General features: G+C 48.2%; 1 long non-coding RNA gene across 1 annotated transcript; it reads right to left on the reverse strand.

The window, feature by feature from the left end:
• Positions 1–6,166: 6,166 nt before the first annotated feature.
• LOC123606877 lies at positions 6,167–9,473 on the reverse strand. Its single transcript, XR_006716533.1, has 2 exons — positions 9,127–9,473; positions 6,167–8,503 (listed from the first exon to the last, which is right to left on the reverse strand). It is a non-coding gene; the product is annotated as an uncharacterized LOC123606877 (long non-coding RNA).
• Positions 9,474–10,228: the final 755 nt, after the last annotated feature.

Below are 10,228 nucleotides of genomic sequence, written 5' to 3' on the forward strand. Positions count from 1 at the left end.
TTATTTATCCATGAATCAGTTGATGGACATTTGAGTTACTTGTATGAACTCAGTGGCTTTGCATTGAAGGACTTGAACATCTCTGGCAAGCATAATGTTGTGGGACAGACACAGTGGGAACGGGGGTTACCAATGGGCAGTAAACCCTTCTACAGTTGTAAAACCTCTGTGTTCTGCCCCCCTCTCCATCCCCCTTTCTCTCCCTTCCCTCTCTCGCTTTTTGAGAAATGAACCAGCCAGAGATGAGTAAGTCATGGATCTGACTTTATTCATGCCTAATCTCTCCAACTTCCTTACCATGCTACATTCCCTACTGTTCAAACACAGAAGAGAAAGTCTCTGAAATACCAGCCTAAATTCAACGAAAACCTTTTCAAATAAATAATTTCATTCAACTGAAGGATTTCCAGTAGATGAAAGAACATAGTATGGCATCCAGGACTCTCACACCAGGCTGTCTTTTAGCCACTGCCAAAAACAAGGGAATGTTTCATTTGGAAGTTTTCCTTGTTCTCATTTTAAGGTAAAGCTTTACTCTTCCTTGCAGGCTGTGGGGTTTCTAATATTATCTCAAAGTGAACTGTGGAAACCAGTGATCCTCCAAGGTAGGCAACAGGGGCCAGGACAGTACTATCCGGTTGACTCTGTCCAGGGACAATCCGAGTTTGATTTCTGCTGTACTATTGGTGGTGAAGACTCTTGCTTTCTATACAGCTGGTACCAACATGGTGAAGAGAAAGAATGAACTCGCAGGCATGGGAGAATGAGACTCCCCAGGAGTGCTCTGAGCAGACCTGGATTCCCACAGAGCACAGCAGAGCCCTGCCCAGTGGCCCATGGGATAAACCACAGGCTGCGATTTTTCATGATGGGGAAAGAAGGAAGAAGAAAGAAAAGTCTGTGCGTTCTTTTAACTGCTGTGGCTGATAAGGGATTTTAAAAGAAGTTTCACATCTGGGTTTCACAATTTGTCCTTGCATTTACTGCTTGTTCAGATGCTCTCTGCTCCTTATCTGGACTATAGAGATAGCTTCCAAGTCCGTGTCTCTTTTTTCAGGATCCTTATTTTCCTCCAGTCCTTCTCTTGACAGTGAAAGACTTCAGTCCTGACCCCACCCTTCCTTAAGTCATAAAAGTCATGTTTGTTGACACGATGGAAGTGGAAAGTAAAAACTTAGAGCACCCCTCTAGCTACCCCCACACATACCCATTTCTCTCTTCACTTGCATTTAGGGGTCAGGCAGGAAACAATTTAGAGAATCAAAGGGTGGAAGAGAATCGAGAGTTAAGAGGACTGTATGGGAGCCCTTCCTAAGGCATTCAAATTGAAATTTTAAACAAAAAAAACCCAATAAACAAATCTCCCTGTGGACCAAATTTGTCCCTAATCTGCCAGTTTGTCACATCTACATCTTTCCAGGCATTTCTAATCCATATATACAAATATATCCATATTGTAAATATATATATATTTAAATATATAATACATGGATGTTTTTATATAAGTAGGATTATAATAGACATACGGTTTGAACCTTGCTTTTCATGTACATCGAGAAGCTTTAGGTATTAGATAGCCTCGTAAGTTGCACCTATAGATGGACATTTAGCTTGTTTTCAGTTGAAAAAATTTTCCCCAAATAATGCACCATTGTTCATCCTTGAACACATGTCAAGGAATATACACATAGGATAAATTTGGCAAAGTGGAATTGCTGGGTCAATTTCGATAGCTGTTGCCAAAATGTCCTCCAGAGAAAGTTGTATATATTTAATTCTACCAACAGTGTTCCTCTGTTTAATGTTTAGCTTTTTCTTCTGTGCATGTCTCATTAGTTATTCCCATCAGAATAGCTGCCCTCATTTCACTGGTCCAGGGTGAACTACCCACAGAAAGTTTCTTTACTCTGTTTATTGAAGAAAAGGAGGAACATAAATATGTTTTGCCTACGTATAAAGTTAATGGCCTGTGGTAAAGAATGTAGACTTTTAAGCAGCCTTCCATGTTGTTTGGCTTAGGAAACACTGGGTTAGTGTGCTAGACCCCTGGCATGGGTTTGGAGGAAAGAGGTGGGCCTTCTGGGGCAATGCCTGCCAAGCTGGACGAGGGCCCCTGCTGCCTAGCCCTTCCTTCTAGCTCAGGGCACGCATCACCATGTCTGTGCCCAACTGTCTCTCCTCTGCTAGGGAGGGGCTGGAGCCTGGGGGATGGGAATGTACTTTTCCCTCATGGAGCCTTGATCATCCCAGTTGGACTTCCAGGTGGGGTTGGAACCTCCTTGGAGTACAGGGCCACACCATCATCAGCTTCAGTCACCTCTTTCTCCCTCCTGCCTACTCTCATGTCAACTTGGTGAAAGCCTTGTTCTTTTGCCCAGTGGTTAAGGCCCCATTCCCGTGCCAGTGGCAAAAGGATGCTTAGAATAGTGAGCAAACTTCGAATATTAGAGATTTGGAGAAATAGAACCTTTAGTCGTACAAGATTTGCTGACAAAATGTTTCCGCAGAAGTCAGGTGGTGGCGCTCCAGTTCTAGCAACTCGCGCCTTCCTCGGTCATGTGATCTCCGGGTGCCATCTTGTTTTCCTGCCCCTCCCCCTATTCCCTGGCAGATACTTGCCCCCTTCCCTCTGGGGATGCCCTTGGACTTTTGCTCATAGCTGTATTATTCATTCATCACCTTGCTCGTTATCAGCTTATGTGCTTATCTGTAACACTGGATTGAGAGCTATTGAAGATTTTAACAGTAACAATCATAATAGCAATAGCAATAATGTAGTGCTTCCTGTGTGCCAGGCACTCTTTGAAGTGCTTTACAAATGTGAACTTATTTAGACCTCATGCATCCCTCACAATATCTTGATATCCTCATCTCCAGTAACTTCTTGAGCGTTCAGATGGTGACTCTTTCGATTTAGATCTCTCCTTTCCCACTTGTCCGAAAGGGGTTTTGAAAAAATGTACTTATTATTGGTGTATAATCAGTCCCCTGCAAAAATATATTCATAACATTCATATCATAAGAACAGATTATACAGAATAACAGCAGGGTTGTTTTCTCATTTCGCCTGACATCCAAGGGTATTTATTTTGCCTTCTACCCCATTAGTTTAAATTAGGACAATGCATTTCCATCCAGTAGAGTAGAATAGTTGCGTGTTTTCCCTTTACAAAGTAAATTAACTCTGTACGCATGAATACTTTAAAAAAACGATTTGAGATTTTTCGAACATCAGTTCCACAAACTTTTTGACGAGTAAACATAAGCGAGCATATCTGGATTCAAATCCTGGCTCCACAACCTACCAGCTCAGCCACCTTGGGCAAGCTCCTTCATCGTTCGAAGCCTCGGTTTTCTTATTGGTAACATTAGGACGATAACAGTTCTTATACGTTAGATTTAAATGATATAATGTATATAAGGAGTTTGGCACAGACTTTGGCACATAGCGATCAACAAATGTGTGCTTTATACATTCTTATCATTATTCTAAGATGCTGGGTTGGCACAAGGGAGTCAGAAATAAACAAGATGCTGTCCCTGTCCTCAAGGAGCTCAGCAATGTGGTAGGAGAGACAAGACAGCTATGGAAGTGTCATTACAATAGTGTGATGAGTGCCACTGTGGAAGGGTGTGCAAGGGACAACAGATATCATAAAGGGGAGAGTGATTGTGTCTGTGGGAAGGTTGAAGGAAAGGCTTGCTAGAGGGTATGGCAACTAAGTTGAGCCGTGAGGGATGAATTTTTCAGGTAGTAAAGTGGGGAAATTATATTTGGTAGGGGGAAAGAACATGTGTACCTGGAGAACTCGGAGAAAGGAAACCTACGGGGTTTGGAGGAACTACAATTAGTTACTACATCTAATTGGTTAGATGATGAAGTTTCGGGTGGTGGGAAAGGTGGGAAGGGCAAGAGAGAAGATTCTAGAGGAGAGACCAGATTTTGAGGTGTTTTGCAGGCCAAGCTAAAGAGTTTGCATTTAGCGTTGGCAACAGGGAGTGAGGAAGGGGTTTTTTTTTTTGTTTTTTTTTTCCATCAATACATCTCTCAACGTTTATTTATTTTTGAGACAGAGAGAGACAGAGCCTGAACGGGGGAGGGGCAGAGAGAGAGGGAAACACAGAATCGGAAACAGGCTCCAGGCTCTGAGCCATCAGCCCAGAGCCCGACGCGGGGCTCGAACTCATGGACCGCGAGATCGTGACCTGGCTGAAGTCGGACGCTTAACCGACTGCGCCACCCAGGTGCCCCGAGGAAAGGGTTTTAAGAAAAATCCCTGGCAGGTGTGAGAATGATGGATTGGAAAGGTGTGATGGTGGAGGCCTAGAAACTAATTAGGAGGCAGTGGTCCAGGTGAGAGATAATAAGGCCTGAATAAGGGCAAACAGTAGTGGGAGCGGAGGGGAGCCAGATGAAGTCAAGAGACCCTTGGGAGGTAAGATGGAAAGGAGGGGGAAGGGAGGAACTCGCTGGCATCTATACCCAGAGGTGCTGGGCTCTTTACCCTCATTCCATTATGCCACAGGTATTGGTGACTGTGTGTGAGAGACTGGGGTAGATGGTAATGCCATTCACCAAGACAGAGAATGTCGAAGGAAGCACAGGCTCTGGGGAGTCAGTTTGTAGTGTGGGAAGAAGGAAATGGAGAAAGGGTCGCGAACCTAGCCCCTTTTCCGTATCCGATGTTTGTGCACCGTTCATGTGAAGATGAACGCAAGGCAGGCAAATACAGGCATCTAGGGTTGGGGGTGGAGGACGGGGCCGGAGATGCAGACCGGGGAGCCTTTAGGTACAACGAACGGCTGAGATGCGGAAGTCTCACCAAAGATCTCTACATCGTTAAGAACTCCCCAAATATCTCTTCTTTGGCCTTCAGTTTATCGTGTAAAAATACTGAGATTAGGCCGTGTAAAATTTTATCCTCATTGATCCAGTCCATGAGAAGCCTTCTCGAAGGCACAGTCTGCCATTTCATACCCTTTGCCATAGGTGGCGCTGACGCCCGGCAGGGAGAAGGCGGCAGCACATGCTGGGTTGGGGGCGATGGGCCGGTGCGCGGAGGTGGCGACGCTCTAGCCCAGAGCCGGGTATTCGGTGGCTTGGCCGGGTCTTCCCTGGGGGACTGGGGTGAGGCCCAGAACCTCTGGCCTCAGGAAGCGCATGCGCAACCGTTTCCCCCAAACATGGAGTCTTGTAGCCCAGGTCTTACCTGAATCAGGTAAGAGACGGGGCGGGCGATCAGTGATCCTCCACCCTCACCCTCCCGGCCCCCCGAAGAGCGGGTGTGGCCACACCTGGGGTCTGTGGATAGTGTGCGTGGAGCACACACCCATCCTGGGGGCCAGGCTTTGAGTGACAATGGCCCAGGACGGGGTGAGAATACGCTGGGGCGTGCGGGACCACGCTGGGGTTCGTGGGTGGCTGCCCGAGGCGTGCGCGCCACCCAAGTGCCACGTGCGCGAGGTCCTCGGCCGTCATCTCCCAGAGCCTCGGGGTCAGACGAGAACGCACACAAGTCCCCCAACCCTCGCCCCCAGGCGTGACTCCCCTTACAACATCAGTCGGCTTGACCGCCCCTCCAGGGAACCCGGACTCGAATTTTTCGGCGCGGGGGTGGGGGGTGGGGTGGGGGGTGCTGTACCTTCCCACTCGGGGGACAGCCGTAGTGGTCGTGGTCGGGAAGGTGGCAGCCACACGGGCCTGGGCGAGTGTGGGGTGCGGGGACGCGGCCACCGGGCGCCGTGAGGGGGGTTTGCCCCGGGAGTTGGAGCCACCGCCTGGGCGGTGCCAGGCGGGTGTGGTGGTCGTCGTAAGGGGACTCAGGGACTCGGGACTCGGGAGGAAGCGCTGCAGGAGTGGTGTGGGTGGGGGGCACTGGAGGGCCTGGTGGGGGAGGACAGCTGAGGAAGGTGTGAGGTGCTGATAGCAATGGAGGAAAAGCGAAACACCTGCCTCTGGGTTGACTCATCCAGGCTGGGGGAATAATCTAATGTGGAAAGTGGTTTAAAAAAAAAAAAGAAAAAAAGAAAACAGTGACGTGTGGCAGTCGCCTCTTCCCCAGGCAGCTAGGAAATTGCTTGTCTGTATGAAAGAAGGTAGCTGTTTTCCTTAGAGGGCTGTGGTGAGCATCAGATGAGATAATAATATACGTGGAAGGCAAAGAGCTGTAAAAATGCAAGAGACCATTTTATTTGGAATCCTGCAACCTACGTATCCGTGTGAGTGTGGAAGATGGACTGTAGATACGGACGAGTGGAACAGCGCCAGGTGTGGGATTATGGGAGTGATACAGAGGTGTGTAAAGATACTTTAGGGGTGCCCAGTGACATGGTAATCTATAGAAACAGCTGTCTGTCACTTAGGTTCGTTTTATCTGGCTAACGGATTATTCACCTTGATGCTTCTCCACCACATCTTTTGAACTTTCTGCAGCCAAAGACTTTTACCCAGACATGAGCCCGAAGAGGGAAAAAAACCAGTCACTCTGGGGATGTATTGATTAAGTTTGGCTGAGAGGGCGGTTGATGTAACTGTGTTGAGAATTTCTTCAATTTGTCTTGCCCTCTGCTTGAAACATCACGTTGTACAAAGAGTGGTGGCCTGAGGGACAGCTAGGGAAGACCTAGTCGTGGATTTGACCCTTCCGGAGAAGGGTCACCCTGGCCAGGTTCCAATACCTCTCTGATCCTTAGTTTCCTGTTAGGTGGGAGAAAACCTTAAAGGTCATTCGTGCATTCTTCCAGAGCTTGCATACCTGCCACAGGATTACCCGGCCCCTAGTGATGAGGGACCTGTCACGTCCCCAAATGGCTGAGCCACTCAGTCTCCCTAGACAGACCTGACTGTTGGAAAATTCTTTATGTTGAATCGACATCTGTTTCTCTACAATTTGCACTCGTTGGAGCCATACAGAATAAAATGTCTAATGCTGCTTCCACAAATATTTGAGGACTGCTAACACATTTCCTTCTTCCACTCACTCCACAAGGCTTCTTTTCTTCCAACTGAACATGCCCAGTTATTTTAAACAGGGAGGCAGTGTGGGGTGGTGGAAAGAACGCCAGCTTTGGAGCCAGACACATCTGTGTTCAGTTCCCAGTCCTTTACATACTAACACTCAGTGCTGTGAGCCGCTGTATCTTTCTCTGCGAGATGTGGACGAAAATAGTCATCTCACTGAGTTATTGTAAGGATTAGGGATAAACTGGTGAAGATCCATGCTTAAAATACGAGAGCGGCTATGCCTTCAGTGACATAATTTGTAATGCATTTTAGGTGATCCTCTCTGAACGCACTCCTGTTTATGGGTCTCTTAAATTGCTTTGTAAAACAGAATGAAATACTTTCTGTGAAGTCTAACTAGCAAAATAGAGGAGGATTAGTTCATCCCGGGTACTTCTCTAATTACATTCTGCAATCTACAGTGGCATTTTTTGAGCCATATCACATTGATTGACTGTCACCTAAAGCCCTAAGTCTCTAATATGTGCTGCTGTTCGACCAAATTTCTCCCATGTTGAACTTCCTCCATTTATATGAATCGATAATTATAGGTGGCTCTTCAAAGTGGCAGTCCCAGTTCTGTCTCGTTGTCTACAGAAATAGCCTTGTGCCTGTCATAGTATAGGTCTCAGACTGGGGTTAGAAAAATACGAGTATTGAACTTTCGGTGCCAGCCCTGCTGATCTCACACCGCTGTTGCACAATGAATGCTGAGTGTTCCGCACTATTTTTTGCACAAACCGAGGACTTATTATGTGGGACCATCTTAGAGCTGGAATGTGACAGGAGTGCATGATAAGCTACTGGTCAAGGGAGTGCGCTGCATGGGATGTCGGTCGAGTGTGTTGTCTGCATCCAAGAACGGAAAGGGTGTACCGAGAGCAAGCCGGAGGCAGACTTTGGATTTATGTACGGTTACATGTTTTCTCAGACGCTTGGACTGTTTTTTACCTTGAGCCAGATTCTCCCTGGTGGAGGAAGCTTCTTTCTGGAAGTAAGTCAGGCACATTTAGGAAATTCATTAACCCTTTGGCTCCTGGGGCATTATCGCTAGCATTTTCTCCCTCAACTTTGGAAAGCCAGTTCCCAGCTTGAGCCAAGCCGATCTCTCATAGTACCCTCTGCATGTTCAGATTCCTTGTCTCTGCACTGGAGGGTCTTCCGAATGGGAATGTTTTCTTCGCCTAAGCAAGTTCCGGGTTTGAAGTCCTCAACCCTCGATTCCTCCTTCCCCGTGGAAGCTTTTCCTAGCCACTCTGTCCAGGAGCGTTTCCCTTGAGTGCCCGATTTAGAATTCCTGTTGCCTTCGAGAGCATCTTTGGTCCCCTCTTCACCCCTCCCCCCAACAGTTTCTCCTATCTGCCCACTTGTTCTGTGGCTTTCAGAATAAGATCCTTTGTGAGCATTCAGTTCATTAAATACAAAACCGCCTTCATCTTGGGTGCTGGTGCTTCTGGTGTGGTGAGAGTGAAAGTGTGGAATCTGTGGGGCTCCACGGTTCTATGGACGACAAATACGAAAAGAAAATAATGCAAAGGTTGTTACTGTTGTCTTCATTAAAATGGGAAAACCTTTACTCCGTTGACTGATTTAAATTTTGCTAAGTAATTAATTCAGTCCTTAAAAGGTGGTAGTTAAAATAGGTAATCCTCTACTTTTCAAGAGAGTAATTTATATTTTGGTGAGTAACCAATTAAAGCCATAAAGGGTTTACATCCATCTGTGGCTTCTCATTTTCTTTTGGGCAAATTCCGAACTCCTTAGGATGAAATACTCTTTGTAGCCTAATTTTTTGCCTGTCGGCACCAGGCCTAAAGGACTTGCAGCTTTCCCCCAAAGGTTGTGCGGTCCTGCGCCTCCGGTGCTTTGCAAATGCCGTCCCCTCTGGTTGGAATGCTCTTTGTCTCTCTGGTAAATGTCTATTCATCATTCAAGACTACCCGCCCCCCTCCCCTTAATTACTTCCTCCCCTGTGCGCCCTCAAATTCTTGTACTTATTCATGCAGTATTTATTAGGGGCCTGCTTTGTGGCTGGCACTGTGGCGGGCTCCGGGGATACAAAAGGTGAATAATACTTGGGCTTGGCCTTTAAGGGCCTTCCATGTTAGGGGGAGGGGGCCAACCTGTCAAAAAATGTTGCCAGGAACTGAAAGGGAAGATTTAAGCAGCATCAGTTCTTGTCTGTCTTCCCCGCCGGATGGTCAGCATCTTGTGGCAGGGGCCATTTCGCATTCATCTCCGTATTTCCGGCGCTTAGCGCGCATTGTAGGTCCCTTTCACGACCCTGTTAATCGGACCCCACTAGAAATGTACCCTGGGTTGCGCCACATGTTTCGATGATAGCCCATACGTGGTGGTTCCTCCTACGGCTGGCTGGCGGCCCCTGGCTCCCTGTGCAATGTTAGGTGCCGGGTGGGCTTGGCCGGGGTCGGCGGGACTGGCCTTTAGCGATTCGTGTGCTTGCCTGCGCTGTCTGCCGCGGAACGGCCTGCGCGGGCGGGTGCGAGTGGAAAGAGAGGCCTGCAGCGCCCCCGCTGGAGGGAGCCGGCACTGCTTGGGCTGCCTGGCTCGCTCGCAGCCCGCGTGCGTTCGTCAGAGTTTAAGTTTACAGCCAGAAAATGAACACAGACACTGTGATTCTCTACACTTTTCTTTTCAAAGGCATAATATATGCCTTTTAAAGGATTATCGATGAAGAAAAAAATTCCTTCCTTCTCTCCCGTACCACTGGCGCCCTTGCGTTGTGATTCAGTCGGCATTCTAAAAAAGGGGAGTTTTAGTCGCATAAATGCGAAGATCATTATTTCTGGTGCTGTACCGGCCCTTGGCTGGGAGCGGGTGCCGAGAGAGGGCTGCGGCGGGGCTCTGGCATGCGGACCACGTAGCGCTGCTGCAAAGGAAACGTGCCTGGCGCCGCGGCCATGGCCGTGGTTGAGCGAGAGAACCCAGACTTTTCCCCAAGTTTTGCCCTTTTTGCTTCCTAGCCACCCCCCCCCCCCCCCGAATTAGCTGATGAGATTGGTAGGAGGTCCAGCAGAGCTTATTGTTTCCTAGACATTCGGTTGTGTCCTTGGTGGTTACCCACAGCTCGGGACCTGCGAGGTGTGGAGCACTCGAAGACCACTGCTTTGGACGGAACCCATGCCTCGGGCGTGGTATAGACCGAGAGCAGGCGCCACAGCTGGCCACCCTGAGCCCCACCACACCTGAGGTCGAGTGGCCACC

The sequence above is a fragment of the Leopardus geoffroyi genome, chromosome A2 (genome assembly GCF_018350155.1).
Source record: "Leopardus geoffroyi isolate Oge1 chromosome A2, O.geoffroyi_Oge1_pat1.0, whole genome shotgun sequence".
Taxonomy (NCBI): Eukaryota; Metazoa; Chordata; class Mammalia; order Carnivora; family Felidae; genus Leopardus; species Leopardus geoffroyi.